A 13,087-nucleotide genomic window follows, 5' to 3' on the forward strand; every position below is an offset into this window, starting at 1 on the left:
TCTACAGAGGAAACCAAGAAACAAATACCATTTACAATAGTAAATATAAAAATCAAATACCTAGGTATAAATTTAACTAAAGATGTGAAAGACTGATCCACAGAAAACTACACAACACTGTTCAAGGAAATCAAAGAAGACCTAAATAAATGGAGGGATATTTCCTGTTCATGGGTAGAAAGATGAAATATTATTAAGATGTCTATCCTACCAAAACTGATCTACAGATTCAATGGAATCCCAATAAAAAACAACACAGCATTCTTTAATGAACTAGAGAAACTAACTATGAAATTTATTTGGAAAGGAAAGAGGCCCTGAATAGCCAAAGACATATTGGGGAAAAAAATGAAATTAGAGGACTCACACTACCTGACTTCAAAACATACTACAAAGCTACAGTAGTGAAAATGGCAAGGTATGGATCCAAGAAGAGACACAGTGAACAATGGAATTGAATTGAGAGTTCTGATATAGATCCTCATATATAGCCATATGGTATTCGACAAGGTCACCAAACCCAATGGCCTCTTCAACAAATGGTGCCTGGAGAACTGGATATCCATAGGTAAAAGAATGAAAGAGGATTACCAACTCACATCTCATACAAAAATCAACTCAAAACGGATTAAAGACCTAAATATAAGAGCCAAGACCATAAAGACCTTGGGAAGCATCTACAGGACCTTGTAATAGGAAAAACCTTCATGAACTTCACTCCAAAAAGCACGAGCAGCAAAAGAACAAATGAATAAATGGGAATTCTTCAAAATTAAAGCCTTCTGCACCCAAAGGAGTTTGTCAAGAAAGTGAAAAGAGAGCCTACACAATGGGAGAAAATATTTGGTAACCATATATCTGATAGGAGACATATCCTGCATATATAAAGAACTCCTATATCTCAAAAATAAAAAGACAAATAGCCCATTTAAAAAATGGGAAAAAGATTTGAACAGACACTTCTCCCAAGAAGATATACAAATGGCTGAAAAGCACATGAAAAAATGCTCAAAATCACTAGCTGTTAGGGAAATGCAAATCAAAACTACAATGAGATACTATCTTACTCCATGAGACTGGCAGCTATCAAAAAATCAGAAGACTACAAGGGCTGGAGAGGATGTGGAGGAATGGGAACACTCATCCACTGCTGGTGGGAATGCAGAAGGATCCAGCTATTCTGGAGGACAGTTTGGCGGTTTCTCAAAAAGTTAGCTGTAGATTTTCCATATGACCCAGAAATTCCACTGCTGGGTATATACCCAGTAGAACTGAAAACAAGGACACAAACCAATATATGCACACCAATGTCCATAACAACACTATTCACTCTTTTTTTTTATTCATTTCTTTAAAAATATTACATTCAAAAAATATGAAGTCCCATTCAACCCAACCGACCCCCACCCCCCACTCCCCCCACAGCACCACTCTCTCCCATCATGACACATCCATTGCATTTGGTAAGTACATCTCGGCATTGCTGCACCTCATGGTCAATGGTCCACATCATAGCCCATACTGTCTCACGTTCCATCCAGTCAGCCCTGGGGGGATCTATAATGTCCCATAATTGTGCATGAAGCACAACCCAGGACAACTCCAAGTTCCGAAAATGCTTCCACATCTCATCTCTTCCTCCCATTCCCCGCACCCAGCAGCCACCATGGCCACTTTTCCCACACCAATGCCACATTTTCTCTGTGGACATTGGATTGGTTGTGTCCATTGCACTTCTATGTCAAGAGGGGGCTTAGATCCCACATGGATACTGGATTCAATCCTCCTGCTTTCAGTTGTAGGCACTCTAGGCTCCATGGTGTGGTGGTTGACATTCTTCAACTCCATGTTAGCTGAGTGGGGTAAGTCCAATAAATCAGAGTGTAGGAGTTGAAGTCTGTTGAGGTTCAGGGCGTGGCTATCATATTGTCAGTCCAGAGATTCAAATCCCCTAGATATATCTTAAACCTCAGTACCAACTACAATTCCAGTAAAGTAGCATGAAAGTCTTGTGAAAAGAGATCCCATCTGAGTCCAGTTCCATCACGCAGAAACACCAGCTCCAAAGAAGGGCCAACTGGCATGGCAGTGAACCCCATCTGCCATGACCATAGAACCCGTGGGTCTCTTTAGCCCTCAAAAGAACCAATACCTGGGGTTGTATCTACTTTATCTGTCTCTGAGACTCTGCTCAGGTGTGCATAAGGGCAATCCTTCTGACAACCTCCAGACTCTTTTTTAGAGACTCAGAGCCATATAAACTCATTTCTTCTTTCCATTTCCCCCTTACATTAGGTCAAACAGCATTTTAAAGTCCTGTTATTATATGTAGACAGGGATATTCTGCTGGTCCACATTGAACCTTTATTTCAAGGTCATTTTCTAGTTGCATCATCAGCTGGTATTTGGTAGTGATCCCTCGGTGCCAGGTAGTCTCATCCCTGGGTGTCATGTCCCACGCTGGGGGGAATGCACTGCATCTACATGCTGAGTTTGGCTTCGAGACTGGCCACATTTGAGTAACATGAAGGCTGTCAGGAAGAAACTCCCAGGCACAGTGCTGCTCTAGGCCTTGTTCTTATTTCAGGCATATAGGCTCACAAGCATAGTCATTAGTACACGGGCTCACTGTTGGACCCTCATTCCTTCCCGGTTCTTACCGTTGCACATGGGGGACTGCTGCTGCTCCCCTAGGGACCACGACAGAGCACCCCTGGCCAGGAACCCAGTACCCCCCCCAGCTGTTGTTTTTAATTGTTTCCACTATGAGTATATCCAAACATTACCATGCACCCTGGACATATGCCCTGTATAACTCCCTGTCAACCATATATCACCTGTCAATAACATCCCATACCAGTATTCCTCTGCCACCATTTTGAACCACTCTGTGATCCAAAACTTCCTGAAAAGTGAAGCGCAATATAATGTCAGGTTCCCTTACTAGTAAAATGGAATATAGCGATGAGCTTAAAGGTTAGATATAGAATACGTATTGATTTGGAAAAATTCTACATCCTATCTTTTTCTTTTCTTTTTTCCTAATTATTGAGCTTCTCTTCACAAGAGCCTTAGATCACAGTAATTCATATATACAATATACAGTACTCCCACACATCCACCATAAAACCTTTTCCCTTCCACAGCGATAATCTTATAACTTATTCATATCGCATTTACTTAAACTGATGTACAGACTCTTAGACAATAGCTTTCAAACAAGGTGACATCTGTGCTTACATTGTGGTCCATACTTTAGGATATACAGTTTTCTAAATTTTTAGTTATCCTATGTTTTACATTATGGTTTACATTATTAGTCTGTCGTACCCTATATGTTTTTGGTGTAATATTACATGTTTTATATCCATCGTTGTGTACTCTCACGAAACTTCTCTCTTTCCCCCACATTTACCTTGGTTCCATCCATTCAACATCCATTTTCCCCTCCCCTTGGGGTCCACAGTGACAACCAATCTCCATTTCCCAAGGAGCTACGTCCAGAGATACTTGCAACAGTGTTCAGGGCCTGACTTACTCAACTGCCCTAATGCCCTGGGAGCCATCCTTTCTCTCGAGAGATACAGTTCCCTCTATTTGATGGCATTAGTCCTCCCCAGGATGTGGGTCCACCCCCACTCTCACTACTTGGGTCTCTACCCAATGGTACAACCCACCCTGGCAAAATGAGCATTCAGACATTCCCCAGGAGTCCATCCCACATCAGACCATCCCCTCCGAGCATCCTAAGCAGGTAACCCTCCTAATTATATTTTGATACGGTTTTCTCAGCATTTTACTCTCAACCAACACCTGACACTGCCCTATGTTCGTAAGTTGCCCCTCCTTCTCGCCAATCTTTTGGGCAATATTACCCATCCGCCCATCCCCAGCCCCCCTCAAACCCACAAAGCCCCACCCAAAGGCAACCCCTTGCCCCCATTTTATCTCTTCTTTGTGTTCATACTTACCGCCAGCTCATCATAGATTCCACCCCAGCAGATGTTGCCTCACATCCTTCCTCCACCCCCTGATTTCTTGTAAGCCTATCTTTCAGTCTCTAGTTCTCTGAGGCAGCTTGCTTATTTCATATCATTGAGGTCATGTAGTATTTGTCCTTCAATGCCTTTGTTGCTTCACTCAACATAAGGTTCTCAAGATTCGTCCATGTTATTACTTGTGTTTGTAATGTATTTGTTCTTACAGCCAAGTAGTATTCCATTGTATGTATATACCACATTTTATTGATCCACTCATCTGTTGATGGGCATTTGGGATGATTCCAACTTTTGGCAATAGTGAACAATGCTGCTATGAACATTGGTGTGCTTATATCGGTTTGTGTCCTTGTTTTCAGTTCTGCTGGGTATATACCCAGCAGTGGTATTGCTGGGTCATATGGCAAATCTATGGTTCATTTTTTGAGAAGCCGCCAAACTGTCCTCCAGAATGGTTGGATCCTTCTGCATTCCCACCAGCAGTGGATGGGTGTTCCCCTTTCTCCACATCCTCTCCAGCATTTGTATTCTTCTGTTTTTTTCATAGCTGCCAATCTTATGGGAGTAAGATGGTATCTCATTGTAGTTTTGATTTGCATTTCCCTGATAGCTAGAGATTTGGAGCATTTTTTCATGTGCTTTTTAGACATTTGTATTTCTTCTTTGGAGAAGTGTCTGGTTAAATCTTTTTCCCATTTCTTAAATAGGTTGTTTTTGTTTTTATTTTCAAGATATATGAGTTCTTTATATATGCAAGTTATAAGTCTCTTATCAGATATATGGTTGCCAAATATTTTCTCCCATTGTGTGGGTTCCCTTTTTACTTTCTTGACAAACTCCTTTGAGGTGCAGAAGGCTTTAATTTTGATGAAGTCCCATTTATCTATTTGTTCTTTTGCTGCTCCTGCTTTTGGTGTGATATTCATGAAGCCATTTCCTATTACAAGGTCCTGTAGATGTTTCCCTACACTGCTTTCCAAGGTCTTTATGGTCTTGGCTCTTATATTTAGGTCTTTGATCCATCTTGAGTTGATCTTTGTATAAGGTGTGAGATGGTAATCCTCTTTCATTCTTCTACATATGGCTATCCAGTTCTCCAGGCACTATTTGTTGAATAGGCCATTCTGTCCCAGTTGAGAGGGTTTCATGGCTTTATCGAATATTATATGGCTATATATATGAGGTTCTATATCAGAACTTTCAATTAAATTCCATTGGTCTGTGTGTCTCTCCTTATGCCAATACCATGTTGTTTTCACTACTGTAGCTTTGTAGTATGTTTTGAAGTCAGGTAGTGTGATTCCTCCAATTTTGTTTTTCTTTTTCAATATTTCTTTGGCAATTTGGGGCCTCTTTCCTTTCCAAATAAATTTCCTAGTTAATTTTTCTAGTTCCTTAAAGAAGGCTGTGTTGATTTTTATTGGGATTGCATTGAACGTGTAGATCAGTTTTCGTAGGATAGACATCTTAATAATATTTAGTCTTCCTATCCATGAACAAGGAATATTATTCCATTTATTTAGGTCTTCTTTGATTCCCTTGAACAGTCTTGTATAGTTCTCAGTGTATAAGTTTTTTACATCTTTAGTTAAATTTATTCCTAAATATTTGTTTTTTTTATTTACTATTGTGAATGGTATTTGTTTCTTGATTTCCTCCTGATCTTGCTCATTATTGGTGTACAGAAATGCTGCTGATTTTTGCGCATTGATTTTATAACCTGCTACTTTACTAAACTCATTTATGAGTTCTAGAAGCTTTGTTGTATATCTCTCAGGGTTTTGTATGTATAGGATCATGTCATCTGCAAATAATGAAATTTTGACTTCTTCCTTTCCAATTTGAATGCCTTTTATATCTGGTTCTTGCCTCAGTGCTAGAGCAAGTACTTCTAAGACACTGTTAAATAGAAAGGGAGACAATGCGCATCCTTGTCTTGTTCCTGAGATTAGAGGGAAGGATTTTAGGATTTCTCCATTGTAAACAATTTTGGCTGTAGGTTTTTCATATATACTCTTTATCATGTTCAAAAAATTTCCTTGTATTCCGATCTTTTGGAGTGTTTTTATCAAGAAAGGGTGCTGTATTTTGTCAAATGCTTTTTCTGCATCTATAGATATAATCCTGTGATTTTTTTCCGTCAATCTGTTTATATGGTGTATTACATTGATTGATTTTCTTATGTTGAACCATCCTTGCATATCTGGAATAAATCCCACATGGTCGTGGTGTATAGTTCGTTTAATGTGTTGTTGAATACAATTAGCAAGTATTTTGTTAAGTATTTTTGCATCTAGGTTCATTAGAGAAATTGGTCTGTAATTTTCCTTTCTTGTGGTGTCTTTGTTTAGCTTTGGTACTAGGGTAATGTTGGCATCATAGAAGGAGTTAGGCAATGTTCCTTCTGTTTCGATTTTTTGGAATAATTTCAGCAGGATTGGTGTTAGTTCTTTCCAAAATGTTTTGTAGAATTCACCTGTGAAGCCGTCTGGCCCTGGGCTCTTCTTAGTTGGGAGGTTTTTAATGACTGATTCTATCTCTTTACTTGTAATTAGTTTGTTAAGATCATCAATTTCTTCTTTCTTCAATATGGGCTGCTTTTGTGTTTCTAGGAATTTGTCCATTTCCTCTGAATTGTAATTTTTGTTGAAATATGGTTTTTCAAAGTATCCTCTTATGATAGCCTTTATTTCTGTGGGGTGAGTGGTGATATCTCCTTTCTCATTTCTTATTTTGTGTATTTGCATCTTCTCTCTTTTTTTCTTTGTTAGTCTCGCTAAAGGATTGTCAATTTTGTTGATCTTCTAAAAAAACCAGCTCTTGGTCTTGTTTATCTTTTCAAGTGATTTCTTATATCCTATTTCATTTAGCTCTGCTCTTATCTTTGTTATTTCCTTCCTTCTTCTTCCTGTTGGATTACTTTGTTGTTTTTTCTAATTCCTCCAAATGTGCAGTCAGTTCTTCAATTTTTGCTCTTTTTACTTTTTGATATATGAATTTATGGCTATAAATTTCCCCATCAGTACTGCTTTTGCTGCATCCCATAAATTTTGGTATGTTGTGTTATCATTATCATTTGTTCAAGGTAGGCATTGATTTCTTTTGAGATTTCGTCTTTGACCCACTGTTTTTCTAAGAGTGTGCTGTTTAATTTCCAAATCGTCGTGTGAAATCTGGGCATCTGGCCCTTGCAGATTTCCAGCTTCACTCCACTGTGGTCAGAGATATTATTTTGTATGATTTTGATCATTCTGAATTCATTAAGCCTTTCTTTGTGACCTAGTATATGGTCTATCTTGGAAATGATCCATATGTGCTTGATAATAATGTATATCCTGCTGTGTTTGGGTGTAATGATCTATATATGTCTATTAGATCCAGCTCCTCTAATATACTGTTCAAATGTTTTGTTTCTTTAGTGATTCTCTTTTGAGATGTTCTGTCATGGATTGATAGTGGTGTATTAAAATTCCCCACTATAATTGTAGATGCATCTATTCTTTCACTTAGTTTTTCGAGCGTTTGCCTCACGTATTTAGAGGCGCCCTTGTTAGAAGCATAAATGTTTATGATTGTTCCATCTTCTTGACAGATTGTCCCTTTCACTAAAATGTAGTTTCCTTCTTTGTCTCTCAGAATTGTTTTGCATTTTAAGTCCATTTTGTCTGATATTAATATAGCTACACCTGCCTTTTTTTGGTTATTGTTTGCTTGTATGACTGTTTTCCAGCCATTCACTTTCAACCTCCATGAGTCTCTGGGTCTAAGATGTGTCTCTTGTAGACAGCATATAGATGGGTCATATTTCCTTATCCAATGTCCCAGTCTGAATCCTTTGATAGGTGAGTTTAATCCATTGACATTCAGTGTTATTACTTTCAAGGAATTATTTGTGTTAGCCATATTTTGATTGGACTTGTGTTTGTCATATTTTGTTTGCTTTTTTTTTCTTCTCTTTTTGTCTTTTTTCTTGCTCTTACACTCTCCTCCAACTCTGCCTGTCCTGTTTTTTCCTTTCTTCCTGCAGAACTCCCTTTAAAATTTCTTGAAGGGGAAGTTTCTTGTTGGCATACTCTTTCATTTTCTGTTTATCTGCAAATATTTTGAACTCTCCATCATTTTTGAATGCTAGTTTAGCTGGATAGAGTATTCTTGGTTGGAAATTTTTTTCCTTTAGTACCTTGACTATATCATACCACTGCCTTCTTGCCTCCATGGTTTCAGATGAGAAATCAGCACTTAATCTTATGGAGCTTCCCTTGTATGTGATGGTTTTCTTTTCTCTTGCTGCTTTTAGAATTTTCTCTTTGTCTTGAGCATTGGATATTTTGACAAGTATATGTCTTGGGGTGGGTCTGTTGGGGTTTATGATGAGTGGGGTGCACTGTGCTTCTTGGATATGTACATCTGTCTCTTTCAGTAGATTTGGGAAGTTTACAGCCATTATTTCCTGCAACACTCCTTCTGACCCCTTTCCATTCTCTTCTCCTTCTGGTATGCCTATAATACATATGTTTGAGTGTTTGCATTATCATTCAGGTCCCTAAGTCCTAGCTGGAGTTTTTCTATCTTTTTATCGACCAATTCTACTATCTGTTTGATTTCCAATGTAATATCTTCCACATCACTAATTCTCTGCTCTGCCTCTTTTAGTCTGCTGATCTTTGCTGCAAGTGTATTTTTGATTTCTTGAACTGTGGTGTTCATTCCCATCATATCTGTTATCTTTTTGCATATGTGTGCAATTTCCCCTCCAAGTGTTGTCTTCATATTAACCTCTTCCTTTACTTCATTAAATTTGTCGGTGATAAATGTTTTGAGATCTTTCATTACTCGTGCGAAGTTCTGCTCCCCTTCCTGTTTTTTAGTTTGTTCATTGGATTCAGCCATGTTTTCCTGATTACTGGTTTGGTTTGTAGATTTTTCTTGTTGTCTGGTCATCATTTTATCTTGATGGGTTTAACCAGTTCCTTAGCTTCTTTGTCTAGTCTTGGAAATTAATTAGCTGTTGTTTTTGTGTAAGTGTTATATCTTCTCTTTGTCACTTTGTTCTTCTTATTCTAATTTCTTATTGCTGGTTGAGTTCACTTTAAAGGAAAGTATTAGGGCTGGGGAAAGGCAATTGTGTAAGCAAGGAAAAAGTGTAAAGTAGTATTAGCGATATATGTTAACAGAGCAACAATATGAGATCTGGGAGGATGGATGTTAGATTCATGTAAATTGTGTAGAGTTATAGCAGTTGGCAGAGTACCCATAATGAGATAGTTGACTGAATATGGCAGGAATATGGTATGAATTAAAAAGCTATTGTTTTCATGAGAGAGGGAAAGAGAAAAGAAAGGCAATAGTTTCAAGAGTGGATAACAGACAGAAAACAAAACAAAGGTATTAGAAATTAAGAGTTAGACACTTTGTGGATCAAAGAAAGGGAGGTGGAATATAGGAGAGACAGTAGATGATGGAGGATTTCAAGATGTAGGGGAAAGGGGATAGTGTAGGTAGCCAAAATCTATTCACACAGAAATGAGGCAGGGGAGGATGAGGAAACTCAGCAAATGTGAGGTGTTCCCTGCAGCACCTATTGTATAGTTAAGATAAAATAAAATAAGAAGAAAATGAGGGTCGAGAGAGAGAGAGAAAAAAAAAGAGAAGAAAGGAAGAAAGAAAAGGGTGGTGGGTAAAGGGCAGGGAACAGGTAGGAAAAAGAAAAAAAGATATACACCAACCACAACAGCCACAACAACAATTTTTAAAAAACCCTAAATAACTGAAAAAAAAGACTTTGGGGGATATGCTGGGAGAAAAGACTAGGATAATGCAATGTTAGCCATCAGGACATTAAAAAAAACAAAATAAAAAATAAAATAGAATAAAAATAAAAACAAAACACATCAAAACAAAAAAGAAAAAAAGCAAACGTTGAGGGCTAGGACATTCAAGGACCTCAGATGGACCTCAGGGTGTGATGGATTCAGGGATGGAAAGTCTGAGATATTGAAGACTCAAGAGGTGTGAATCTCTGGGGTATGGGCCACCAGGGTTTAGGGGACTCAGGTCTGGCAACCTCAAGTCCAGTTAACAGGGAGCCTGGGAGCACCACAGTGCATCACAGCCTTCAGGGATCCCCGCAGCTGGGTGCCAGCCCTATGGGTGAGGTCACATCCATAAGCTCTATCCTGTGTGTCTGTACCCCACAATTCACTCACTCACTGGGATCTATTCTGTGGATGTATCACCAATTCGACTTCAGGATCCCTCCCACCCTGTAAGCCCCTGCAACAGCCACCTGGGGGCACCTCTACACTGTAGCAAATTTAATGACACAGATCAATAGCCAGGCCTGGGGGGTGGGACTCCAGCTGGAAATGCTAATAACAGAGTCCAAACTGGAAATTCCCACACTTCGCAAAATATTCCCCTAATTGGCTTCCAAACATCTCCCACCCTGCCAGACCCTGGTGGTGTCTCTTTATTGCTGTCAATTTAAGTCCACTGTAGATCAGCAGCCAGGCTTGGGGGGGGGGGGCGGGGCTCTAGGCGGAAGCGCTATTGTTTGTGTCTGCAATCAAAAATTCCCCCACTTCACAATAAAACTCCCGTTTGTCTCCCCAAATCGGTATGCAAGCTCCTCCTGTCCTATTAACCCCCCAATAGGCCACTCAGGGCTTATGAATTCCCCAGTACTGCAGAGCCTCCAAAAAAAAAGCTGTGGCAGCACCCGGTGCCGCGGCTCCGACCACTCTAGGAGGGAGCATTCTGTGTGCAGCCCGGACCTCCGGTGTAAAGAGTCTCAATTATATTTTATAGACATATTTTCTCTGTTACCTTCCTACCAAATCGATGTCCAGACACCTCCTGTCCTGCAAAAATCCCGAAACAGCCTGGTCCCAAAGAACCTCCAACACTGCCCAGCCGCTTCTTTGCAGGAGATATTATCAGGTAAGCTCACTCAGCCACCATCTTTCCCCGCATCCAACACTAGTTGCTCTTGCCAAAAGTTGAAATCAACCCAAATGCCGATCAACAGATGGTTGGATTAATAAAATGTGGTATATACATACAATGGAATACTACTCAGCTATAAGAACAAATACAATTCAAACACATATAACATGGATGAATCTTGAGAACATTATGTTGAGTGAAGCAACCCAGTTATTGAAGGAGAAATACTACTTGATCTCTCTGATATGAAATAAGTAAACCAAGCTGTCTCAGAGAGCTAGAGACTGGATGATAGGCTTAAAGGAAGTTCTGGGGTAGAGGAAGGTTGTGAGCTGACACCTATATGGATGAATCTATGATAAACTGGAGATAATTATTTGTAGAGAGAAGGGATAAAAGAGGAGCATAGGAATAGCTTTGGGTGGGGCTTTGTGGGCTTGAGGTGTGATAGGGATGGGAGGATGGGTCAGATGGCCCAAGAAATTGGGGAGAGGCTGGGGGAATGTTTGAACATCGGAGATTGTCAGGTATGTGGATGAAATTATAATGTAGAGAAAACTCTTTAGAAATTATATTATGGAAGTTTACCTTTTAACATGTTTAAGGTGGGGCATCTGACACAGGGCAAGCTTCTAGGGAGTGTGTGAGTGCTCATTTTGTCATAGTGGGTTATATCATTGGGTGGAGACCCATACAATGAGAATGAAGATATACCCACATCCTGGGGAGGACTGATGTTCTCAAACAGAGGGAATTGTATCTCTTAAGAGAATTGGTGGCTCCCAATGGGTTAGGGCAGTCGAGTATGTCAAGCCCTCAACATTGTTGCATGTATCTCTGAATATGGACCTTGAAGTAATGAAGGTTGATTGTCACAGTGGGCCCTGAGGGGAGGGGGAAGGAGGTGTTGAATAGATAGAATCAGTATAATTGTGGGGCAATGGAAGTGTTCCACAACATCATGAAATGATGGATATAGGACATGTTAAATTACACCAAAAATATATAAAAGTCTATAGGTTAAAATGTAAACCATAATGTAAAACATAAGATAACTAAAAATTTAGACAATTGTATAAACCATAATGTAAACCTAAATGGAATCATGTTTGAAAGCTATTGTTTCAATATCTGTACATCAGCTGCAGCAAATATAATATGAACATGTAAAAAGATCATTGTTTGGGAAGGGACAAATGGTTTGATATTGGATATGTGGGAGTACTGTATATTGTATATGTGAATTGCTGTGATCTAAAACTTATATGAAGATGAACTTAATAATTAAAAAAAAACCAAAAAACAAGGATGTAGACCTTGAGGAAGAAATGTAAGGAATTGCCTTGCCACTGTACATACAGGGCAAATCTATAGCAGTGATGAAAGGCAAAAAGTCAAAAACAAAGCTTTTTCATTTTTTAATTTTGATACCCCAGTTTATTTTTCCTTTATTATTTTTCTAAATTAGTATGTACTCTATATCTAAACTTTAAACTCATCAATATATTCCATTTTTCTATTCCTGGAACCTGGCAATATATTGGGCTTCATTTTTAAAGAAGTTTTGGACTACAGAGAGGTTCAACTATGGCAGGTGAGGAACAATGGTGTGGGGTGTTATTGATGGGGGGCACATGTTTGGGAGGGAGTTCTCCAGGGTATGTATACAGGTTCCTTACAAAGTTTTGGATATTTTCAAAGTGGTTTCAGTTAAAAATGACAACTGAGTGAGTGCTGAGTTCCTAGCCAGGGGAGCTATATCACATTCCCCAATGGAAGAGCAACAATCTCTCAAGTGCAACAGCAAAGGCCAATAGAGACAGATGATCCAAAAATGAACCCTTGACACTGATGGTTATGATTATGAGCCTACGTGCCTGAAATATGAACTAGGCCTAGAGATGCAGGATGCCTAAGAATTACCTCCTGAGAGCCTCCATGTTGCTCAAATGCAGCTACTCTCTAAGCCAAAATCAGCATGTACATTTCATTACTTTCCCCCCAATGTGGGACATGACTCCCAAGGATGAGCCTCGCTGGTGCTGACGGATTACTACCAAGCACCAGCTGATGATGTAACTAGAAAAAGACCTTGAATAAAAGGGTCAATGCAGAACAGCCGAATATCTCAGCCTACATGTAAT

Source organism: Dasypus novemcinctus, chromosome 22, assembly GCF_030445035.2.
Source record: "Dasypus novemcinctus isolate mDasNov1 chromosome 22, mDasNov1.1.hap2, whole genome shotgun sequence".
NCBI classification, from domain to species: domain Eukaryota; kingdom Metazoa; phylum Chordata; class Mammalia; order Cingulata; family Dasypodidae; genus Dasypus; species Dasypus novemcinctus.